We start from the raw sequence: 13,164 nt of genomic DNA, 5'->3' as shown, positions 1-13,164 counted from the left end.
ATGATGATGATGATGATGATATTTTGGGATTTTTTTTATCCTTCATTCTCAAAGAAGACCATGATATCAGGAAAGTGATGCCAGGATAAGCAAATTAATTGTATTTGAATGAATGGGTGCCGTGCTAAGTCACAAGCCTTACTTTCTCTCTAGAGTCACCCAGGTCTAGTTGCTAGATATGATGTAAGGCAATCAGTCAACTAGATGGCTCAGTGGATAGACCACTGGGCCTGGAGTCAGGAAAATATTAATGCATTTCTGGTGGCATTGTAAATGGATCCAACCTTTCTGTAGAGCAATATGGAACTATGCCCAAAGAGCAATAAAAATGTTCTTTCCCTTTGACCCAGGAATTCCAGGGCCTATATCCCGAAGAAATCATAAAAAAGCAGGAAAAATCCCTAATGTTGCAAAATATGCATAGTTGCTGTTTTTGTAGTGGCAAACAATAGGAAATTGAGGGGATGTCCATCAACTGTGGAATAATTAAACAATTTGTGCTACATAAATACTATGGAATATTATTGTTCTATAAGAAATCATAAATGGTTGAACTCTAGAGAATCATGAATTGAGTTACAGGATATGATACTGATTGAAGGGAGCAGAACAAAGAGAACAATGTTCACATTAATATTAACATTGTGTGATAATCAACCTTAATGGGAGCAGCTCCTCTCAGCAGTTCAGAGAGCTAGGACTACCATATAAGACTGCCTATGGACAATGTTTTCCTCATCCAGAGTAAGAAAAACAAAACAAAACCAAATCTTCAGAATCTGATAAATACTTTATAAAAATTATCTCTTACATATCTCTTTCCCTTAATCCTAGTTCCTCATATCAAAAATGACTACTATGTAACCATGTTTATCAAAAATCTGTATATATAATGCTAACCTGACTGTTCATCACTGATGGGAGAGAGGTGAGAAGGGAGGGTAGAAGGAAATTTTGTAATTTAAAAATATACTTCTGCATATGGATGAAAAAATAAAAATAAATGAATGAATGAATGAATAAATACATAAATAAATAAATACATGAAAGACTGGATAGATAGATAGATAGATAGATAGATAGATAGATAGATAGATAGATAGATAGATAGATGGATAGATAGATAGATAGATCTGGCTATACTGGCTATACTGTTTCTCACATAGATAGATAGTTAATAAATAATCTACTCTGTTGCCCAGTTGTGTTTTATGGAAGAATTCATCTGTTCAATAGTGGTTATTGACTCTCTATTTCCTTACATCCTATTTTCCTCCATTTGTACTTTTCTCTCTTTTTTCACCTTTTCCCTCCTCTTCTGTATTTTTTTCTGACCACCACCTTCATCAACCTACCCTCCCTTTTATCAATCCCTCCCCCATTTCTTTTCCCTTTCCTCTACTACTTCCTTCTGTGCTTCTATCAATACATCCTTCCCTTTCCTTTTCCCTTTCCTTCACTGATTCCCTATAGGGTAAGATCATTTTTTTTAACTCAACTGAATGTCTGTTTTTTTCTCTTTGAATCAAAATTGATGAAATATTCAAGCAATGCCATGAGTTTTGTATTTGAAAGCTGAATTTTCTTTTCAGCTTTGGTCTTTTCATCAGGAAAGTTCGAAAGTCATATATTTCATTGAATTTCCATCTTTTCCCCTGAAAGAGTATGTTCCATTCTATTGGGTATTACTTCTTCTCCATAATAATGACCCCTGTTAATCCAAACTTCAGTGGCCTTTCACCACCTTTTCTTCAGGATAGGATAATAAAGTCATAATACACTAAATTACTGTTCTGGTGTTTTAAGCCTCAGTAGATTTTCCTCCAAAATGACTGACATATCAATTGCTGTTATTGTTATTTTTATTCTTAGTATTGGTTGTGATGAGTAGAGGGAGATTTCATATTTTACATACCACACTATTTGAAAAACAGGATTGCCCCTCTGCTATCTTAAAATATTATTTTTAAAAATTTTGGCTTCAAAAAAAACAAAAGCAACTTCTCTGCCTTAAGACACACTATGATATGAACTTAGAAATGTTTATGGCTCTTTGTAGAGCTTCTAATTGATACACTTTACCTATTTGGTATAGTTAGTTACATCATTCTGTGAAACTGCCAAGGTTTTTTTAGATTTGAATCTCCCTGGTATCTCAATTCTAGTCCCATTTAAACAAACACAGAAGGAAAAAAAAACACAGGAATAAAGCTACGCCTAGAAGTGACTTCATTGTCACATGGCTGCATAGGCCCATTCCTCCCATTATTAGCATTTAACCAACTATCTTCTAGAACATAGAAGAACCCAACTATAGAATTAACTCTATCACTCAGGGTTTTCCTAAAGTTAAGATTAATGTCAAAAAGTCCAAGTCACTTCTTAAATAGCTAATTTCCAAAGTCTTCCTCTTGCTTCTAGAAAAAAAAAAGAATCTTATTTGGCTGACAAAAAAGCTGGTCACAATTTTTCATCTTCACCTTGATTTACTTTCCTGCCCAAACACGATGGCTCAGGCAAACTGGCTATACTGTTTCTCACATACTATCTCATTTCCCTTAGACCTAGCTTTGAAATCTTTCATGTCTGCTGCCATACATGTCTATTTAACTTCAGTTCCTTTGAATTCCTTAATTTCTTTTTTACTCAATTCAAATACCACCTTCTAGATGAGAATTTTAATGTTACCCATAGCTTCTATTTTCTGTCTTTCCAAATTACCTTAAATGTTTCAAATAGACTGAATTGACAGATAGATACATATTTTTTGTCTTTAAATGCCCACTTATAATTTTGCATTAATAGGTGCTTAATGAATACTTTCTTATTGACTTATTGATGGCATTGCAAGATAGTGAGAAGTAAATCAAAATATTGATTTAAGAAAATAAAACAGTTAATAACCATCCATTACAACTTTTACAAAACATGTCAGTTGATATGCCTCTGAGTGAATAAGATCCTCTTTTCATAGTCTGATAAAAAATAGAGCCATTTCACATCTTTATGGGACATTGACCCTGGATAGACTACTGGCCCTAGAATCAGGAGGACTTGAGTTCATATGTGATTTCAGACACTTGATACTTGCTAACTGTGTGATCTTAGGTAAATCACTTAATCTCATTGCCCCACAAAAACAAACAAACAAAAAAGCTCATGGATAATAGAATCATTTATTTGAAACTAAACTGAGTCTGATAGCAGATGAGTGATTGACTATCATAAAAGGAGCTAACTGATGAGTTTGAGAAAGTTAATTATTAAATTTTCAGTGTAAGCCTTTATATTTCAAAATTGCCAAACACTACTAATCAGGAATGATTTATTATTTTGTTGACTATATCAATTTAAGAAAGTAAGGAAGAAAATGTAAATAATACATATTAAATCTAAAAATGAGTCATCCATATATGTTTCTCAGATTCAATTGTTAAGCATTTTCTATCATACAAGAACATTCAGGTAATTAGAAGTAGAACTAGAAACTGAACTCAGGTTCTGACTCCAAATTCAGTGCATTATTCCATTTCCTCTCTCTGATAATATAGCTAGAGTAAAATTCTTATTGTATAGGTTTTTAATTTGGGGTACCAGTTAAATTCTATTATTGAATGAAATCATCTATCTTAGGAGCCAATAAAATCATGCTCACTACTTGACCATGTTTCTCAGCAACTGTTTCCAAAGAAATCTGAAGAAAGAATAGAGAGAAATTATTTTGTACTTGATTAACTTGGACATATGATTTCATTTCCTTTTAACTAACAATACAGATTAGGTATTATTCTGATCATCAGAGACTTCATGGTCTAAACTTATTGCAGTTAAAATTAGAAGAGAATTGAATTATTAGGAAAAATATCTTTGCTGCAATGATTTCTGTGATCAAAACTTAATTTTCAAATCAAATAAGGAATTGATTAAAGCACATTAGAATAATATTCATACAACAATAAGAATTAGTCAAAGGATATAAACAGACAGTTCTTAAAGGAAGAAGTACAAGGTATCAATAGTGATAGGGAATAAATATTCCAAATAAGTAACAATTAGAGTAAGATGTATTAAAACAAATATGAAGTTCCACTTCAAACCTAATAGCAAAGATGACAAAAAAGAAAAATGACAATTGTTGGAGGGACTGAGGAAAATGAATAGGCTTATGTATTGTCAGCAGCAATAGGAATAGGCCCAGCCAAACTGAAAAACAATTTGGAAATATGCTCAAAAAATATCATAAAATCTTTCTTAACTCTGAACCAGAAATACCACTAGTAGACCTGATATCCTCAGAGATTTTAATGAAAAGGACCCATAATCATAAAAATATTTGTAGTACCCTTTAAAAATCATAACAGAGAAGTAGATATTGAGTGGGGAGATGGGAGGTAGTATCACTTAAAGAATGGTTGAACAAATTTTAGTCCATGAATATAATTAACATGAATATGAAAACTATTGATATCAATCAATCGCTTAACAAAAGGTGATTGTTTAGATATAATCTTTATCAAATATTGTACCTTCTTAAGGACAAAGGAGAAAAGGAAGAGAGGGAAAGAATATTAAATTCAAATTTTTTTAAATGAATGTTAAACAAGTGTGTTTATATTTCAGTGAGAAAAATAAAATTAAATTCATGTGAAAAACAAAATAATTAATGAAAAGCAAGATTTAAAATTTTTATAACCTGATTCAGGGTGAATAAAACTACAAAATCAAGTTATGTATATGCAACAATAATATAAAGAAAACCAGGTTTAAAAGACTTAGGAGGGGCTGCTAGGTGATACAGTAGATAGAGTACTGGCCCTGGAGTCAGGAGAACCTGAGTTCAAATTTCTTCTCAGACACTTAATAATTACCTAGTTGTATGATCCTTGTCAAGTCACTTAATACCATTGCCTTTCAAAAATAATAATAATAATAACAAAATAATTAAAATATTTAGGAACTCTGAATGATGCAGATAGCAACCATGAATTCCAGAAGACTTATGATGAAGGAGGCTATCTACCTACCTGCCTCTTCAAAAATGATGAACTTGGGGTAAGGAATGAAATTTGAAAGTTTTACACATGTCCAATACAGGATTTTATTTAACTGGACTATCATTTGTTTCAAGTTTGAAGAAAACTGGGAAGGAAAGGGAAATTAGTGATAATTTAGCAAATATTTTAAAGAGGGAAAACAAAGCAAAGAGACATTTTTTAAAATTCTGGAAATTCAGAAAGAAGCAAGCAAACAGGATAACTTTAAAGGTAAGATGTTGGAATTTTTGTATTATGGATTATTTTTCTCTTTGTAAAAATATCTTTGGGAATATAATTAAAAGAAAAACTAAACTGCAGTAAAGAAAGAATTGAAACTTCATATTCAAACCTCCTTCTTTTTTCTACTTTGAGAGTGCACTCATTTTATGTGATATTTGTTAAGTTCACAATAAAAACATCTCCCAAAAGCAAGGAATACATATATGCCTAAATATGGAAAGGAAAAAGAATTGGAGGCTAAGGAAGTAAATGAAAAAGCAAGTGGAAAAAGCAAGAAATAGGCAGAATAAAGATCTTTCATAGGAGAAAGGGTTGGTAGTTTTCCTTTCAAGGAATACAAATCAAGTGTGGACCCCTAGAATGATAAATAAACTGAGTCATTAAAGAGTAGAAGGATGATAATTCTTGTTTCAATGTTCTCCTATTTCTGATACCTTCCTAAGGTTAAGCTCCAGTATTACTTCTCTCTTACAATTATTTTTTTTTCATTTTGGTGCATTTGGAAGACTGTTCTCATACCTATTGTTACAGCTAAATATATAGCTCTAAACAGAAACTTCAAATATCACCTCTATGAGAAAATTATTCCTGGCATCATTGTTCCATTTTTGGGTCAGAGATAAAATTGACATGCATAGTATTAAACTGTAGCATTCTGGATTATCTTTGGAAGGTTAATTGTTAATATAGAAGGAAAATATGTGTTCATACTGTCACATTTTGGGAAATGACTGAACAAATTGTAGTATGTGTATGTAATGGAGTACTTTTATATATACAATAAATGATAAATATGAAAAATTCAGAAATACTGTGGTGAAATGAATACATCATTTGGAGTTGAGTGATCTGAATTTATATTGCATGTTGACTTCAATTCATTAAACTATTTGGACTTACATTTGCTGCTGAGTGGTTCAGCAGATAGAGCACCAAGCTTGGAATCAGGAAGACTCATTTTATCAAGTTCAAATTTGACTTCAGATATGTATTATCAAGCAAGTCACTTAAGGCTATTTACCTCAGTTTCCTCATCTGTAAAACGAGCTGGAGAAGGAAAATGCAAACCACTCTGGTATATTTGGCAAGAAAACTCCAAATGGGAGAGTTGTATGTGTCTGAAATGACTAAAAAACAACAAAAGGAGACAATCAGGCTATCTCCTTCCTGTTTTTCTGTGACCCTATGAAGACCTCTATGAGCTAAGATAGAGATAATGTAGCAAGATGAGAAAAACTTTTCTTAATAGTCATATTAAGGTGAAAAACAACAACTCTGATCACTGCAATGGCTTTAATAGACTGACAATATCCCCTGTCTCTCAACAGAGGTGGAATGAGTAGAATGAGTCAAAAAAAAAGTCAATTGCAGCCAATATATTGGTTTTTTCTTAATAGCATTTTCTTACTAGCAAGTTTGTATTAGGTGGGTACAGGAGTCATTGGAAAACTATTACTGGACAATTTAAAAGGCCACCAAACCACCTCTTGACTACTCATAAGGCATATACTATTTATACACATACTTGGTTAGAATAACATTATTCAAATTAAAAAAAGTAGTAAAATAATTGATCTCATTTGGGCAGCTGGTAAGTGAATGGTAAACATTTTCAGTTTCCAACATTTGTTGAAGTTAAGTTTTTATTACTTTTTTCCCAACCTAAAAAGGAGGGTTGGCAGAGTGGGGTGTGGTGAGGTGGGGGGGGGGGGTTAGACAGATGGTATCATTTGCAAAAGGAAAGCTGAGAAATTACGCATATATCTTTCAGCTTTGTGGCAAATCTGATGCCAAAATTCTTGCCTGAAATGTGTAGTGAGATATATGAACAGTGGAGTACCAGAGAGGGCAAAGTGTGCCAGTGGAGTGCAATGCAATAAATTGCCGTTTGTTGATCCAGTGGAAGGGCATGGGAGCTATTACACTTTGGCAGCTATTTTATTTTTCCCTTCTGGAGTTTCAGACCTGTCTTGTACACTGAGATAGGTTTCATCTGGTTAAAACTTGTGCTGTATTTAAACTTCCTTCACATTTACCGAACTCCAAAATAAATAAATAATTAAATGGACCCCTCCCCCACAGCCCACAACACAGTGAAATGATGTTGGGGGTGGGAGAGGGGCAGTAATTGTGCCCGGATAATGTTGTCATACTTTGTAAAGCCTTTAATGCTGGAATTTATTTATTAATGATGCATGGGTTATTACCCACCATCTGTCTTGTGTTAGCAGTGGGCTGTTTCAGATTATGGTAATGTGTTTCTGATTTGAGTTGTGTTGAAAGCCAGAACAAGGCAGCTCATGTGCAGTCCTCTTTGAGGCCTGCTGTTTTCAATTCCTCTTCACAGAATGGGCTTTTATTTGATTTGTTATGGGGATTTTTTCTTCTGTTGCCAAAACAGCTGCAAGCCTGGAAGGGAATAAGACACAGGGCCACATCAAACTTGTTAGCTCGTAAAAGAAACAGAATGTTCCAGGAACAAAAAAAAAAGAAAGAAAAAAAGAAAGAAAAGAAAAAAGAAATAAAGAGGGAGGGAGGGAGGGAGGAAGGGAATTAAAAAGATAGGGAGAGAAGAGTGAGGGAGTTTTAAAGGCATATTTGTTTGGCTCTCATATCGAGGATAAATCAAGGGATGTTTTGCTATTATAAATGGCATTAAGCAGATTATTATGCTTTTAATTTATTGAACCAGTTCACACTGAAATCAGGCTCTTTTGAAGAGATCCAATAGTTTTTATTTGAGTGCAAAGCAATCAAATAAAACTCTTTCCCCTCCCCCTCCAAAAAAATCTAGTTTTCTTCCCCCATCCATCAAAGGAAACACCCAATAAAGAAGTTACTGTTTTTGATGTAACTAGAAGAGTAAACTTTGTTCATGACTGAGAAAAACAGAAATAATTAACAGGCACATCTCCCCTTCCTTATTTCTCTCTACTTCCTTTTCTATCACTTTGTTTCAGATGGGCAAACTGTGTTTCCAGCATTAATACATTTAAGGTCAGTGGTACTATTTTTTTCTCAGTAGGTCACTGGAAGCACTTTTTTTCTTAAGGAAAGAGCTAAAGTCTGTATCTGAAACAGCAGGATCTTTTTTGTTCATGTTTCTTAGGGAAACAAAACCAACAACTAACCATCCAAATACACACACACACACACACACACACACACACACACACACACAAATACACAGACACACAAACACACCCCCAACCATCATGGCTTGTAACCAGACCTCTCAAATAACAACAAAACTAATAATATTAAGGGAATTCAAGAACTTACTTTAAATGTCCTGGCTAAATTTCTATCCAATTCATATTACGCACAGATTAGTTGTTTTTGGAACAGTGAGATGTATTCATAGTGTAACCCAAAACCATGTGAAACTTGCTTGGAGTTCAATTTGAATGTAAAACTTAAGCTGGCCAGGTTTTGGTCAAATTGTGTTTTGGAGTTTATGAAATATTTGTCAGAATTGCAAGTGCACTTTAAGTTGATTTCCATGTTCTTGTCTGTTCTATTTTTTTTCCCTTCAATTGAAAGAAAACATAGATCCTAACACTTAAAAGGTATAGTTCATTATAAAAACATTGAAGTAAAACTACATGCTAGATCTATAGAGTCTCTCTAATTTACTGAATTTAGCCTGTTGGTCAAAAGGAAGGCCATGATCCAACTCACATGAGAAAAATTAATGAAACTGTTGGAAATAAATGCTCAACAAAGTTTCCTTTAGATCTGGAATTTATATTCCTCTAAGTTATTGGAATGTGTTTTGGTCATGAAAAAGAAGTTTGTTGGAACAAAGGTAAATAAAGACCCAGACACTCATAGGGTTAATTTTGCATCATTAAAACCACACATTTAAAGTCCTGATTATCTTTTCAAAGTGTCTGTAGTGATCTTTTTTTCATCCCAATAATCCTAATTAATCATTATTCCTGAATATCTTCTGCAGCCAATTTCTTTACTGCCCCACATCATGTTCATTTCTACTAGAATTCTTTAAGGTTTTCCTCCTACCTGGAATATATTCAGCTCTCCTGCTTCACTGAATTCTCTACCATATACATATAATGGAAAAGTAGTCATATACACATACACATACACATATAAGTATTAGCTATTTTTACTGCTGGTTATTATTATTATTACTATTATTAGTATTATCACTATTAGTATTACATGAATCCACCTGAGAACTGTAGTTAACACTTTTCTTTTCCTTGTCTGATTAGGTAGCATGGCATATTTAAAAGATTTGAAATTAGGATTTCATTTCAGATCCTCAATTTCTGCATATATGAAGTAAAGATATGAAGATATAAATGACCTTTCTAAGACCTTTTCCAGATCTAAATCTATGATGATAAAACAGCAGAGGGAAGAAGAAAGGATACTAATTTTGCATCCTCTCTTGACTGTCATATAGTACCTACTTGATTTTAAATAAGTCACTTAAAATTTACAAACTTCAGTTTCTTCTACTGGTTCTCAGTTTTCAAGACCTTTAGCCTCTGCTCTTTTAGCAAAAAAGGAAGCATAACTGGGATTATTATTGAAATGAATATGGTAGAATCTACTCATAGCACTTATTAGCTATTTATTTAGCACCGACAATGTGTCTGGGGTCAATGCCAATATGAAGCTAGGTGGCACAATGGATAGAGAACCAGGTGTGGAGGCAGGAAGATCTAAATTCAACCTTTAACACATTTTTTGCTCTGTGGCACTGAGAAAGTTACCTAAACTGTGTTTACCTCAGTTGCCTCATCTCTAAAATAAGAGCACCTACTTTCAAGATTAACAGGAAGATAAAATAAAATAATATTTGTAAAGCACTTAGCACATAGTAGAAATGGTATAAATGTTAATGATTGTTATTATTATCATTGCTATTGGTAGCCCCTAAAGAGCACAAAATTTATTTCCATACCTACTTTTTAGGGAAAACCTCCAATTTTATACTGCTTTCTGATCAGACCCTGGTCAGAATAGGTCATTCTTTGCAAATACAATATTCTGGAGCTTTTCAAAGAGAACGGAAGATAATGTTTATAGTTCAGCTATGATGGCACATACTTTTCTTATCCTATCTCCTACGATGCTTTATCTGACCATGGTTGCTATAACTTCTAGAAAAGCAGTCAGAAGTTTACATAGCTATTCATTTTGCTTCAATGGTTTGTAAGATCCATGGTTGAACCCTGTCCTTCTCTACAACCAGAGAGTTTATCCAATGGACTCTGAACACCGTTGACTTATCCTGCATTCCTACTCTGCTTCTGAACTCCTGCCAAAGCTTAATCCCCTTTATGAGGAATCACTGCTCAATGTTTTGGGTCCCTATATTAAGGTCTATGACAAAAGGAATACCTCACATTCTACAGGTAGAGCTAAGCAGCCCTGAGATCAATTTACAAGTATATTAAAATGCAATATAAATTTGAAAATCTTGTTGAGCAATCTTTTTATGAATATTGGTACAATTACAGCTTCAAAACATAAATTGTGTTCCTCAGTTTAGTAGCATTTTTAGATTTACAGAATTATAAATTACTGAAAAGTACATTCTATTACTTTGGTAAATCACATTGTAGAAGGATATATATTTAGACAAATTTTTCATCATCATTTTAAAGCTTTCTCTTTTAATCATATCAGAATGTCAAAAAAGCCTATAAAACTGCACAATTAACTAAATGTAGAAAGAGTTCCAAAAGAAATCATGTGAATTTTAAATGGGAAGTGTCACAAAAAAGTGAAGAAAAATGGAAAGAGACTTCCAGAAGATAATTTCATCTGTGTATGAATCATTTATTGTTACCTATTCAGGTAACAAATAATTTTTGAGAGAGATAACCAATTTATATCAGAGTATGTAAATTTGGATAAGATAAAAAATAAGCAATATTTGAAGATAACTTCAATTAAAGAATACAGCTTTTCCCATGACCCACAGAGGGATGATGATTTTTCTCCCCTTAGAGTAATTAATGAAGGGTTAAGAAGGAGAGAACACATGAATTTGAACAGAAATATAGGAAAATAACAAATTAGTATCTGTAAAGAATTAGCATAAATGGGTATTATTTTTAATAGAATATTTAGATTGTATAGAGATAAAATACTTTGGGGCCTCATGATAATATGGATCCAATGTATATGGCACACCCACTTTGGATGTCTTCCAAATTAATTCCTGCAAGTACCGTAAGGACCTGGTTACACTGAATCACCTAAAATATACATTATTTTTTTTAAAATTCCACAGTCTGGAATTTATTATAGTGAGGATAGATTATCCATGTTCTCACAATAACAGCTCTCTCTAAAGTCTATTTTGTTTTTATTTTCCCTTTTTTATCATTCCAAAGCTCGAAAATAAAGTCAAGAGAAAGTTATACCATTCTTGAAGTTTCTTCTATGTGCAATATTTCAGAAAAAATGCAACTACTAATGGGTTCATATTGGGCCTTTGATTTAGTGCAAGACATGAGGAAAGATTAAATTATTTTCAGTCATCTTTTACCACATAGAAAATTTGTACTTTCATATTCTAGAACCACACACACACACACACACACACATACACACACACACACACACACACACACACACACACACACACACACCACATAAGCATATATGGTAAAACTGGCAATTAATGGGCTACCTATCCCACTAAAGTAAACCCTTCAGTAAATTCCAAGTTTATATTTTTATTACACTCATATCCAATGCAATCTTCAGGACCCATTTTTATCACTTATTCTCTGTAATATTATCAGGAGTCTGTCTGCTTTCAACTACTTATAATCTACAATACCATGAACACTACTGTGCATGTACATTTTTCCTAAACAGTTTAATCAATTCTAAGCTTATTTTCTTAGATATAAATGAAATTCCTTGACCTGCACCCCACTATCACTGATAGCAACTGCTTAGTGGAGGACTAATATTTGATATTATAATTTGCAATTTCTCATGCAAAGGGAATTCTTATGTCAGTCTCTTTACTATCTGTTCTGATCTTGGAAAACTCAGTTAGCCTGGTGTGAGGGTTCGATGGACGGAGCACAAAGAAACTGATAAGAAAAAGCAATAGATAATCCCACTTCACAAATAACTGAGATATCATTTCAAAGTCAAAGAAATAAAATTTATGTAGGTTGGATTTTTTTTGTCTTGTTTTGCATAGTTTTATTTTTTTCAAGATGAAATGAAATTAACTCCTGCTGCTGGGGACAAGCCACAATTTAGTATCTTTGGGAAGAATAATATTAGAAATAAGAGAGATTGGGGAAGCTAGGTGGTACAGTAGATAGGGCACCGGGCCTGGAGTTGGGAGGACCTGAGTTCAAATTCAACCTCAGACACAATACTTAACTGTGTGACTTTAAGCAAATCACTTAACCCCATTGCCTTACAAAAATAAAAAAATAAATAAATGAGTTAATTGTGAAGGTACTGGAGACTAATATCTTTTCTTTAGCTGAAGTGCCAACAAGAATCCAAACTCTACTGCAAAAAAAGTAGAATTTTGATGGGTTGATCACATTGTTCAAAAGCCAAACATACTTTGCCTAAAAATAATTTTACAGAAAATTTTCATAAGGTAAGATTTCACAAAGACTAAGTGATACAATCTTAAGGTCTTTCTGAAGAAGTTTGGAATCAATGAAGAGTCCACATAAAAAAGTCACTGTGTTGTTTGAACGAAACAAATTAGTAACTCAAAAGAAACTTGAGATGTGAAAATTTAGATACATCTTCTCTCCAAATGTTCACATGCATTACTTGTGCCCAACCAGTGGAAGAGTTTTCTGAACTCATACTGATCTGATCAGCTACAATTGTACACAACAATAATAATATCATTTTG

The sequence above is a fragment of the Macrotis lagotis genome, chromosome 8, assembly GCF_037893015.1.
Source record: "Macrotis lagotis isolate mMagLag1 chromosome 8, bilby.v1.9.chrom.fasta, whole genome shotgun sequence".
NCBI classification, from domain to species: domain Eukaryota; kingdom Metazoa; phylum Chordata; class Mammalia; order Peramelemorphia; family Peramelidae; genus Macrotis; species Macrotis lagotis.
This window is presented reverse-complemented; position numbering follows the sequence as displayed.